The sequence below is a fragment of the Pezoporus wallicus genome, unplaced genomic scaffold, assembly GCF_028554395.1.
Source record: "Pezoporus wallicus isolate ANWC-B61680 ecotype Strahan unplaced genomic scaffold, APGP_CSIRO_Pwel_v1 contig_5261, whole genome shotgun sequence".
In the NCBI taxonomy this organism is placed as follows: Eukaryota; Metazoa; Chordata; class Aves; order Psittaciformes; family Psittacidae; genus Pezoporus; species Pezoporus wallicus.
Genome location: NW_026642423.1, coordinates 3,685,776 through 3,697,535, shown reverse-complemented (window position 1 = coordinate 3,697,535; position 11,760 = coordinate 3,685,776). Strand labels below are relative to the sequence as shown.

General features: G+C 40.5%; 1 long non-coding RNA gene across 1 annotated transcript; it reads right to left on the bottom strand.

Moving 5' to 3' along the window:
* Positions 1-5,234: 5,234 nt before the first annotated feature.
* LOC130610307 (uncharacterized) lies at positions 5,235-10,157 on the bottom strand. The gene is made up of 3 exons (XR_008975022.1): positions 10,021-10,157; positions 7,147-7,269; positions 5,235-5,389 (listed from the first exon to the last, which is right to left on the bottom strand). It is a non-coding gene; the product is annotated as an uncharacterized LOC130610307 (long non-coding RNA).
* Between the last annotated feature and the right edge of the window lie 1,603 nt (positions 10,158-11,760).

The following is an 11,760-nucleotide window of genomic DNA, read 5'->3' as shown; positions in this document are numbered from 1 at the left end:
GAAGATTGCCAACTTCCAGCAGAGATCCCTGAAATCAAGCATTATTGCTTTGTGTTTGTTAGGGAGATATTAGCCTTACACATTTCAAAAGACTTTTGACCCACAAGAATACCCAGAAGCTGTTAAAATCTGCTCAAAAAGGTTCAGAGTGTATCAAAGCTACCTGCTTCGGGGTTTCCTACATATATCCATGAACATGGGGAGATGTTAACCCTCACACTTGTTTCAGTCGATCAGAAAATCCCTTTCATCTCTTAGACATATTCTAAATGCTTTTATCAACAGGAAATTATTGGAGTAAATGCTTTGGTAAAAGCCTGTCACCTGTTCTTTGCCACACTTTTTAGCTTAATTTATAAATACAAATTAACACCCAAACACATTCAAAGCTATATTGATGATTGTCATGGTTTAAACCCAGCCAGCCAGCTCGTTCACTCACACCCCCGCCAGTCCAGCAACCAATGCACAACACAAATCACCACTGCTACCACCAATGACAACAATGATAAGAGAAAATAACAAGGGAAGAGAATACAATACCACCGTCCAAGGAACGAGTCCGACCCAGAAGACCCCATATCCGTGTCCTTCTGGGTAACTCCCAGTCACGCCCCCAGGCATGACGTGCTGCGGTATGGAATACCTCTTTGGTCAGTTTGGGGCAGGGGTCCTGTCTCTGCTTCCTCCCGGCTTCCCCTCCTCCCTGGCAGAGCATGAGGCTCACAAAGTCCTTGGTCAGAGTAAATATTACTGAACAGCAACTAAAAACATTGGTGTTATCAGCGCTGTTCCCAGGCTGAAAGTCAAAACACAGCGCTGCCCCAGCTACTAAGGACAAAAATTGACTGCTACTGCTGAACCCAGGGCAATGATTTTGACATTTCAAATACTGTGGCTCATTTTACCTTCATGAATCCAATATCTGAGTGTAAAAAATATTATTTCTTGTCTCATTTACTATTCTCTGGCTCATATACATTATTCACCGTATTGTTGGCTACTGTGTTTTATATATGGCTAATTTGAAAGGATGCAGTAGGGTAAACTCCAAAATGGCCTGGAAACAAGACAAACAAGACATCCTACACCCTATATGTTGAGCTACTGGCACTGTTCACAGCTGAACCCCTCTGGCTATTTAGTTTCTAGTAGCTCTTCTGGGATCCCACAATCACTCATTCACTTTTTCTCACTATGTTCCCTGCAAAGTAAATCACATTCCTCAGTTAAAAAATGAAATTACTAAGCTATTCAGAGACTACTTTTGAAAAGGGATCCATACACTTTTAAATAAGTGAGGTCTCTGAAATGATTTCCAGCTATTGAAGGGAATTCTAGATATTTATCCCTCTGAAGGCCAGAAACCATTATCCAATTTCCATGATAAATAATATCCATAGTTTATGTCAGTTTTTAATAATATTTGGGTCGGAGCAATGCCAGGCACAGCTACAGGTTGGGCAGAGAAGATATTCAGAGCAGTCCTGCAGAAAAGGACTGGGGGGTGTTGGTCGATGAGAAAATGAACATGAGCTGGCAGTGTGCACTCACAGCCCAGAAAGCCAACTGTATCCTGGGCTGCATCAAAAGGAGCATGACCAGCAGGTCAAAGGAAGTGATTCTGCCCCTCTACTCTGCTCTTGTGAGACCTCACTTGGAGTATTGTGTGCAGTTCTGGTGTCCTCAACATAAAAAGGACATGGAACTGTTGGAACAAGTCCAGAGGAGGGCCACGAGGATGACCAGGGGACTACAGCACCTCCTGTATGAAGACAGGCTGAGAAAATTGGGGCTGTTCAGCCTGGAGAAGAGAAGGCTGCGTGGAGACCTCATAGCAGCCTTCCAGTATCTGAAGAGGGCCTATAAGGATACTGGGGAGGGACTCTTCATTAGAGACTGTAGTGATAGGACAAGGGGTAACAGGTTAAAACTTAGGGGAAGTTTAGATTGCATATAAGGAAGAAGTTCTTTACTGTAAGGGTGGTGAGGCACTGGAACGGGGTGCCCAAGGAAGATGTGAAAATCCTTGGTTGTGTTCAAGGCTGGGTTGGACAGAGCCTTGGGCAACATGGTTTAGTGTGAGGTGTCCCTGCCCATGGCAGGGGGGTTGGAACTAGACAATCTTCAGGTCCTTTCCAACCCTAACTCTTCTATGATTCTATAATATTAACATACCTGATTTTCCACCACCTTTATGAGTCTTCACCCCTTCCCCCTCCCCCCAAGCTAAATAAATTAAGCATGATTGTTTTTTATGAGGAAATAGCCATTTCCTCTTCCTCATGTGCCTAGCATCAGGAAACTGAATGCTTTTATCTATGCTGCCTTTGGTAGCTATGTTTCAGTTTGCACAGCCAATGCATGGAGCCAACTGTTCCTATGCTGCTGGTTGAGACGGACCCCACAAGCAGATTTGTCATCTCACTCTTGGGGTGCTCAAGACTGGAGCCACAGTTTGTGCAGCACAGCTAACGGGATTGAGTGTGAGGCACAGCATCTGAATAAATATGTTTGTACAGACATTATCTGGAAAAGGAACTGAATAACTGGACTGAGCTAATGGTGAAAACCTATGGCAAAACAAACCAGCATCCTTTCTACAAAACTAGGCCCTAACTATACAGGTTAATTTCTATGTTTTATTACACTCAAATTGGATTGTTGGCTTATAATTGAATTTCAGAGGGTTTTTTTCCTTCCATGAAGGTGTGTGTTTCTCTGTGTTAAAACCAAATAAAAACTGTAACTGTGTCCAGCAGCAGTATTATGAAAACACATCAAAACCAGGTGAGATATAACAGTCAGAAATACCCTACTTTATCTGTGTACCCAGATTAACCTGGGCAAGCTGGTAGAGTGAAATTTACTGCGTTCCCATTCAGACCTGAACTCTGCAGATGGTATGCATGACCTTGGGTAAGGCACCCACACACAAAAAATCACAAGGATTTAAATAACTAATTCCCAAGAAAGCCAATGGGCTTAGGGCACCTAACTCTATGTGAGGACCTGGGACTAAACTCAAATGTGGCTAAATCCTCCATGTGTTAAGAATAAGGTAAATTTGTTTTCTTCTATTATGTTCCATTGTTTTCCTACCTTCTTACATCCTAACATCTGTAGGACCAGGACTTTCTGCTCCTGTATGTGGATGAAGTCTTACATGAGGGACAAATGCGATCTCTGTTTTCTGAAGCCTGTGGATATTCCTTGAAAAAGATCCTTATCATTACACTTTTTCTGAGGAATGTGGGCCTCTATTGCCATACGTTATCTGCAATAGACTCTGACAGCACATCTTTCTCTGCACCAATAGATAGTTAAGAAATAACTATTCATCACCAGTTCTTCTCTAGACTTGTTTCTTAAGACATAGAAAATTCCTGTAATCATCTCACATTTATGTGCCCATCTGCCTTGACTGTAGTGGCTATTTTCAACCAAATTTGTTTCAGATTTGAAAATACAATATTCCTACATGTTTAATGATAAGGTAAATGAGGGAGATGATAAAAAAATAATTGTACCTTCTTTCTGAAACTAATTCATCTTTACCATGAACATGGCCTCAATCGTGTCACAAATCTCAAACACACACCAGATTCCTCATCCTAGTGAAGAAACTTCATTCTGGTAGATACAAATACGTAAGTCTCAGTCCCAGGCACTTTGCAATGTACATGAAACCAGTCACACCTTCATGATACCGGAATGTCTGAATTTATTCTATTTTTAGTTAGAGCCAGAACTGACAGATCCTGATATATAACAACAAACCAAGTGAAGCAAACATAAAAATTCTATGGAGAGATCTAGAAAAAAAACAACATTATTAAATTCGGGAGTTTTGAAACAAAAGAAAACAGAAAATAAGCTAGGTGAGAAAACCATTTATCTAGGCTAGTCCAATCTTACAAGAAAAGAAAGGTCCAGAAGGCATTAATTCCACTTCTGTGTTATTATCCTCAAAATACATCGCTGCAATTTGGACACATAAAATGTCTTCAGCAAGCTTGAAGTGTAACATGTTGACAAAGAAATATGTGCTATTATTTTGAGCTTCTAGGTCACCCGCAAGACAGCAATACAAACAACCTGGCTAATATAGCCAAAAAATAAGCAAGTGTTTCAGACTGTAGGCAGAGTAGGAGGGGAAAAAAGAATTGCTAATATAATGAAGAAGGACAGAAAATGAATACCAGGTTGAGAAGAAACATGTTTGTGGAATAGGTGTGTCAAGAGAGATAGCTGCATAGTTCATCTAAATGACAATATGAATGTTTTCTCCTCAGGCTCTGTTTCTTTCTCTGTCTTGTATTTTTTTTTTTTTTTCTGTTGTTCTTGCTTACAGCAAGTTGCTGGAAGGGAAATGGTGTGAATCAATGATTACTATCTCACTAGTCTTTTATGTCTTCAAACTTCTCCCTTCTCCAGAGGCAGCTGAGACAGAAACAAATAATCCGTTTAGTGACTGTCATAGCATGATAAAGAAAACAACGCAGCACAGGGATGAATGTTTGTGGGTTTAATTCAATCCTTGTTAATAGATAGTTTAACAGGTGAAACGTTATCTATGGGGCTGTAGATAATTTATGTGCTTCAGCTATTCCCAGTTGATTATTGGTCTTTGCTATTTCTCAGTGGCTTGCCAACTATCTAAGCAATTATATGTATCTTATTTTAGCTCCATCAAACTGTACTCCAAAACTTTTTTTAGTTACAGCTGTGAAAATAAGGAGCGCACCTGAGGGGAAAAGATGCAAGAAATCCTTCAGTGCTTCCATTCAAGGGAAAAGCATGCAGAAACATGGTAACACTGATATCCACTTGTGCAGAGGTAAAGCCTCCCAGGAGTGGAAAGAGACCAGATGACATACTCGGAAAGAAAACCTGTGCAACCTCAAACATTAAAATGTCTTAACAGTGGCCTACCTTTAGCAGTTTCAGAAATCAATAAGAACCCAGAGCAATCCTTTGGTGGTTTTAAAACTACAGATCTACAATAATTTCAGGGAATCATTATAGGAGCTAAGGACATGGTTGAAGGGATGCTCACTTCCAGAATCATAGTCATAGAGAAATGTGAGCTGGAAGGGACCTCAGGAGGTGTCAGTCCAGCCTCTTATGCCAGGGAAGTTGTCTTAAAAATTGTGACTCCTACAATTGGCTCAGGCTGCATGTTTAGCTCAAGCAGAACAATTGCATGCTGCAGAGCTTGCCAGGGTTGACTTGCATTGCAGGTGATGATGCATGGATACTGTATGTGCTGATGGTTCCCATCTGTTCTTCAAAGAAAATCAAGTAAGTTTTTGTAAGTTTTTGCTTCTTCTTGCCAAGGTTGATCAAATTGGGGTGTTTTGAATGTAGGCTCTTTTCTATCCTTCCACTGTCAGACAGAGGAAAACATAACAAAGGCAGGGATTCACAACAGTAGTATAGACAGACTTATTAGTATAATCTTACTCTGAAAGTCAATCACACATTGAGGGAAAGGGACAGTTAACCTTGAAAGAGGCTCAGCAGTGATTCAAGATGCTGCAAAAATATGGGATTTCTTGACAGATTTTCAAATACCACAAAATAAAACTGCATATTTGCAGCATAGAACCTGCAAACACATCTTATTTCAGGAAAATATGTCTTTGAGTTGCTGGGTAATTTCTTTTAATAAAGAACTGAAGATTCAGCTTATAAACCCAGAGACAAATCCTGGGATATTCAAAATGTGCTGAATGCTGACTGAACACTATTGCCGCTTAAATAGAAAGAGCAGATTGACTGATTTTGAAAATCTCATCCCCAAAGCCAACCAGAGTGTTTAATCTACCCCTCAAGTCCAATATAAGTTCACATTCTGATGGATATATTGTACTGTCCAATTTTAAATGACCCAGAGCATAAAATTTGATATTCCTGTATAGTTTTATCAACTTTCTCCTTAAAAACATTTTCCACACCTTCAGCTCATCTTTAACTATTCTCTCCCTACTTCCAACTATTTTTTGGTGTCTGCAAACAAGAGGCATTTGAAAACCCTCAACAGGATTTCCTGCAAAGCATTAAGTACTCTTGCAGAAACAGGCTGCCCACTGTGGTGAAGAAGTAGAGATCAAAACAAACATCTTCCTTTCAACATGGCATAGTGAAAAGAGGCAAAATGTTAAGAGGGAGTAACAACATAAAATCATAAAATTTATCCATACTTGAAAGTTCCATATTGTTACATCCTCTCTGATTAGTTAGGAGTAGCTCATGGAAATATTGCCCAGTAACTTAAGAAAACAAGGTGAACTTTTAGAAATATTTCTCCTAGTTTCTTGCTTGATTCTAACATATTGTTCCCATATTTCCTCTTTTTTGGTGTTGTCTCTTTCCCTTTCTCCCAAAACAAGACAAAAAGCCAAGATCTGCATTACATGCCTGCTGAGAAGTAGTAACCATACATTGGCAAAATTACATTTACAACTTGGTAGGGGATGAAAAACAGCTCAATATGACAAGTTACCTTATGCATACTGGGGGGGAGGAAAAAAAAAATCTCTCTAAAATAGAAATTGCAAGCTTACCCGATGCTACCTACTAGCCTCAAGCTTTAACTGTGACAAGGGCATAACTGCAGCATCACCAACATGCTGTGAAAGCTTCTGCTCACGGTTCAGGCATAACTAAAGTGATGAAGCCTGTACAAACCCCAATAGGTAGTTTCCATTTGTGGTGATGTCTTTTCAAGGCAAGACAGGACATGGAAACATCAACAAAAAAAGTACATCAAACCATGTATATAGGAGATGTCAGGTTGGCTCAGATTTCTAGCCCAACATGCCTTCACTGACAATGACAACTGAATTTACCTCCAAAGCTCATCGGGGAACACCAACAGAAGAATCACCAGGCCAGCTAAGAGTTCATAGCCCCTTTCACCTCCCAAGAAAGACAGGGCAAGCTCTGTAGCACATATGTTGTGAGCTGGTATGCTGCTGAAGAGACCATGCGCTGTGGAAGAGGGAAGATAACTAAGCTCAGATGGCTCTAATAAAAGCAGATGATGCTGTCAACCCCAAAACATTGGACATGCAGCAAGATATCTCTTCCTGCCAAGGACATACAGAAACTGGGAAAGGTTCAGAGAGCAGCAATGCTTACCAAATGTATAGAGAATCCTGTGGATGAGAAAAAAAGAGCTTGGAAGCAGAAGGAACATGGAGAGTATGGATGGGAGCTGATCATCATTTCACAACCACAAGAATTTGGGCATGCTATGTGAAGCTATTACTTGCTAAGTTCAAAACAAACAGAAAAAAACAGGGTTATTTACCCCATAGGGAGTAGGAAACTTATAGAGCATGTAGCTAAAGGATGTTGTAGATAGTTTATATACATTCAATAGTAGAGTGATTAAGTTCGTAACAGAGAATCCATTGACAATTATTATTGACATGGTATTTTGGAGTGCACTGGGGTAATTAATGTGTCACGGATGCTTGTGCTGTTCTCAATGTGCTCTAGATATTTGCTCATGACCACAGTTAGACACTGGGCTAGAAAGAATCTATTCCCCCCCCAGCCTTTTTTTTAATCTGATCTAGTGCATTTTTTCTTACATTCAGGGAGGCTGGCTATAACCAAGGTAGCTTCAATGCACTGGCATTCAATTTCCCTGTGAGAAAATGCAGCAAGGCTATACCGACCAGCATATGCCACTGCACTGGGAAAGTCTGACAAATACTGAGATTAAATTCCCTTCCTCCACCCCAGTGAGCTCAACCTAGAGCGAATCTGGTGAGGTTTCTTCATCACTGGCAAAGCAAGTTCAGATATTTCTTGCTGTCATACTATCAAGCTGGCATGTAATCTCTTTGCTCCCTTTCAAATGACTTTTAAAATCATTGTTTTGCAGCCCTTATTTCATACCCAACCACCTGGCAAAAGGGCATTAGAGCTGAAGTGATATTTCTGGAGAAGGCATTTTCTCTTTGGTTTGTTTTTTTTGTGCCTATTTTTTTTTCTTGAGGTTGTTGACAGCAAATGGTATCTGTAACATTTCTGTGCCTAATTTGATTTCCAAGCTGTTAGAGACCTGGCACAAGCATAGTAGGTTTTGTCAGTGTCGAGGGATTTTTCGTCTGAGAGACTAAATTAACTCTGTCTTTTCTTCTGCGCTTTCCTGAACAAAATTGAAAAATGTGGAGCTAAAGCAAATAAAAACAAAACCAAAAGACTTAAAGGTCTGACCATGCAGAGGAAGACAAGCGATTAGATTTTCATTTTAGCCTGACCACTGGGATTAGCAATCCTTAGGGTGAGACATAAACTGAGACATCTAAAACAAAGGTGAGACATCCTGGGTTCTTTTTTTGCTGAACTCTTCATTAGCTGATGTTCACAAAGAATTCATCTGGAACAAAAAGTATTAAATCATCACTCATAACAAACCATTGCTAGAGAAAATTAGATAAATACATAAACCCAGGAATTTACAGCTCTGGTTCTGAAGAGACACAAATGCCAAAATTCAGAGCCATATAGTTAGCTATGTTTCAGTAACATAAAAAAAAGTGATGAGCTCACAGGCATTACTCAAAGAGATATACTATCCCTTTGGATAACTGAGTAAACTGAAGATATTTCATAAATGGTGTCAGACAGGCTGCACAGGAGGGCAAGCACCGTGGGAAATCTTGCCTTTGGCTGAACATTTCTGAACGTCTCAGTCAGGGCTGAGCTCGGCTCAGAGCTTGCCAAGCACCGAATACTACTATAAAGATGCTGTGGTGCCCACTACATAGATACTGCCAATTGGTATGGTCAAAGACAAACTGTAAGGGAAGCACTTCACATATTAGTTACAACAGTAGTCTATAATAGATAACAAGCAGCATGCTTAATAACACCTTGTAGGATGTGTGTAGAAGGAGGAAAAAAAAATAAAAGCAGTAGCACAAGACTGAGAAGACCTCACTTCAGATCCTGGTGCTTCCACAGGTGTTTGGACAGACCACGGACAAAAGGCCTTGTCACCATTTGGGTTTGCTTAGGATTGGAGGATCCAAGCCCAGGAGAGACCCAGGTCAGCTTTTGGGAGCCCAGGCATGGCCAAGTCTGCTATGTGTGTGCTCACTTCACCTCTCTGTGACTCAATTTCCTAGCTCTGAAAAGGACTGAGAGTTGTTTCCACTTGCCTAAGTGGCTTGTAAATCCCCTTCAGGACTTTGAAAATAGAAACTGCAGCAGTTTGGAGCCTGAACATTTGCTGCTCATCATCCTCGTTGTTCACCGGTGAGCTGGATTTCATAGAAGGCCTTGGATTTTGTGAGATGCCTCACTTGAACACATTTTGGCCCATGTTTTTGTGATGGGAGCCTTGTTTCCTAAGCCATCAAAGATTGAACACACAGTGTGATGCCAAGACAAACTGAAGATTAAGCGATGGAGTCTTTGACATGCAGGGAAGCTAAATTGCAATAGAGAACAAGCTTCTGAATAGCCTTGACATTTTCACTGAGTGTACACCTGCAGATGCTGCATTCTGCTTTCCTCTTTCTTTTTCCAGGAATTGTGTACAGGAAGGGGAAGATAAGGCCATTTTTCAGAGTTCTAACTTTCAGAGAGAAATGGGAAGAGGGAAGTTGGGTCTCCATGGACCTGCATGAAGGAGATAAATCAAACCTTCTGCTGCAGAGGGAACACACATAGGCGGTCCTCTGTATACTAGGAAGGAGAGGTTGAGAAGAAATCACTATGGTGTATATAGTATCTGTGATTTTGTCTACAGTGAACTTTATTTCCTCTCTCACACATTCATTTCTGAATGGAAAGGCAAGGAAAAGGACATGGGTATTTATCCACCTGCAACAGAGACCAGACTTGTGACTGGTGGTGTAAAGTGCAAGTCCCTACTGAGCCAAACATTCAGTTCCTAGTTTAAGCCATGCTAAAATCACCAAATTTTCTAGTACAGACCCAAGAGCGGCTTCTTGAGGAGGAGACTGAAGAGACAGGAGCGCAACGGAGACTCACCTTCCTTTCTTTTTATCTTTTCTGGTGTTGCATTCAACTGACCAGAGGTTACAGCATCCTCCTGCCTCATTCCCAGACAGCTGCTGGCCCCAGCTCTTCACTTGCTTAGTTAGCAGGAGTCACTCCATTGATTACTCCAAGGGTAAATTAGTCTGCTGGGAGGAAAAAAATAGTATTTGGACATTGTATGAGAAGACTGAAATCTAGAACTTTCTGTACTGGAACATGAGCGAATTTCAGTTCATTCAAACCTGCACTGAATGCAAAAAGCATTTTTGTAGTCTTCATAGTTCAGGGGTGATGTAATGCATACAGAGTGCTTGGGAACCACAGTAATTGCTTGGAAAAAGAATCAATTATTAATTCAAAGGCCAATTATTAATACATATAACAATATTAATTTAAATGAAGTCAAAAACATCAGACAAAAACAACATGCACTTCCAAAAGCAGAAGATGGCCATGTGCATGGAAGCAGGGTAAGTAACTAACTGCATTAGTCTGCACTGAACTGAAAAGATAAAAAGAGCCAGGAATGAACATCCTTACCCTCCCCACTGTTACAAGCCAGCCAGAGGAAAATTAATAAAATTTGGCTTTCTAAAGAAAAGACTGATTTTTCCCCATTAGATTGAGTTTGCTTTCATTGTCCTTTAAACTTTCTGTCCTTGAATGAACTGCCAGAGGCAGTACAATAGGTACTTTAATACCAAAATTACCCCGAAAAGTAAGCTTAATCACACACCTCAAGGTTTTTAGAAAAGGGAGTGTAAAGTATTGAATATTTTGCCACCTGCATGGAAGAAATTTCTTGATCTGGAATAGCTGAAAACTTTTTTGATAACTTCCCTTTTTACTTTTGTAAATTTTTTTTTTACTTTTTAGGTGGGAATCTCCTTCCTGTGTTGTAAGTCTGCATGTCAGTCTAAACATCCCACAAAACCAGCTTAAGGACACGGTAGCAGTGCACTTCTGACCTCAGTCACTGATGCTGATGTGATAATATGATAATCAAGGTGATGCTGACGAGTGATAATGATGAGATGAGCCCTAAGCGGTGCCATGTTTTTCCCTGCTCTTCCCAGAGATCATTTGTGAGTGGGAATGCTCCTCAGTGAGGAGTACAATATGCTGCCAACATGTGCAAAAGCATGACCCAGACTTCAGAGCCCTATTTCAATGCCTGCTTTAGTCCCACGCTTCTGAAAGCTTGAGCATTTGTGTTCAAGATGAAGATGAGGGGAGGCAGCTCAGCTGACCTGCCAGCTTTAAAAAAGCACTGAAGGACTGAGTTGAGGAAAAAAAGAAAAAAAAAAAAGCAAATCAGCTGGTAAAAGTGTAACTCGGAGATTTGATAGCAGCCAGGGAAGAGCATTGCAGAGTACTGATTGCAAAGTGATAGACAGAGGTTTTTATTTCACACATTGTCATTCTAATCTTGCAGTCCCAGCTTCACAATGCCAGGATGATCCCTCATACAAGGAGGAATAAAAAAAGGAGCAAAATAAAAGGGAGAGAAATAACTACACAGCCCAGGGTACAAAACATGAAAAGGGGAAGGGGCATTAGTTTAAGTGTTCAGCAATTTGCAACACAGAATTTTCATTCACAAACTGATGTTCCTGATGGTAAAGGCAAAAAGGTAGCATGAAAACCAATAGTGGTTTTTTGGCATTGTGGAAAATTTCCATCTGCAGGTGTAACTGACACAGCTGAAAGTCCAAAAGTAAAAATGCCAAG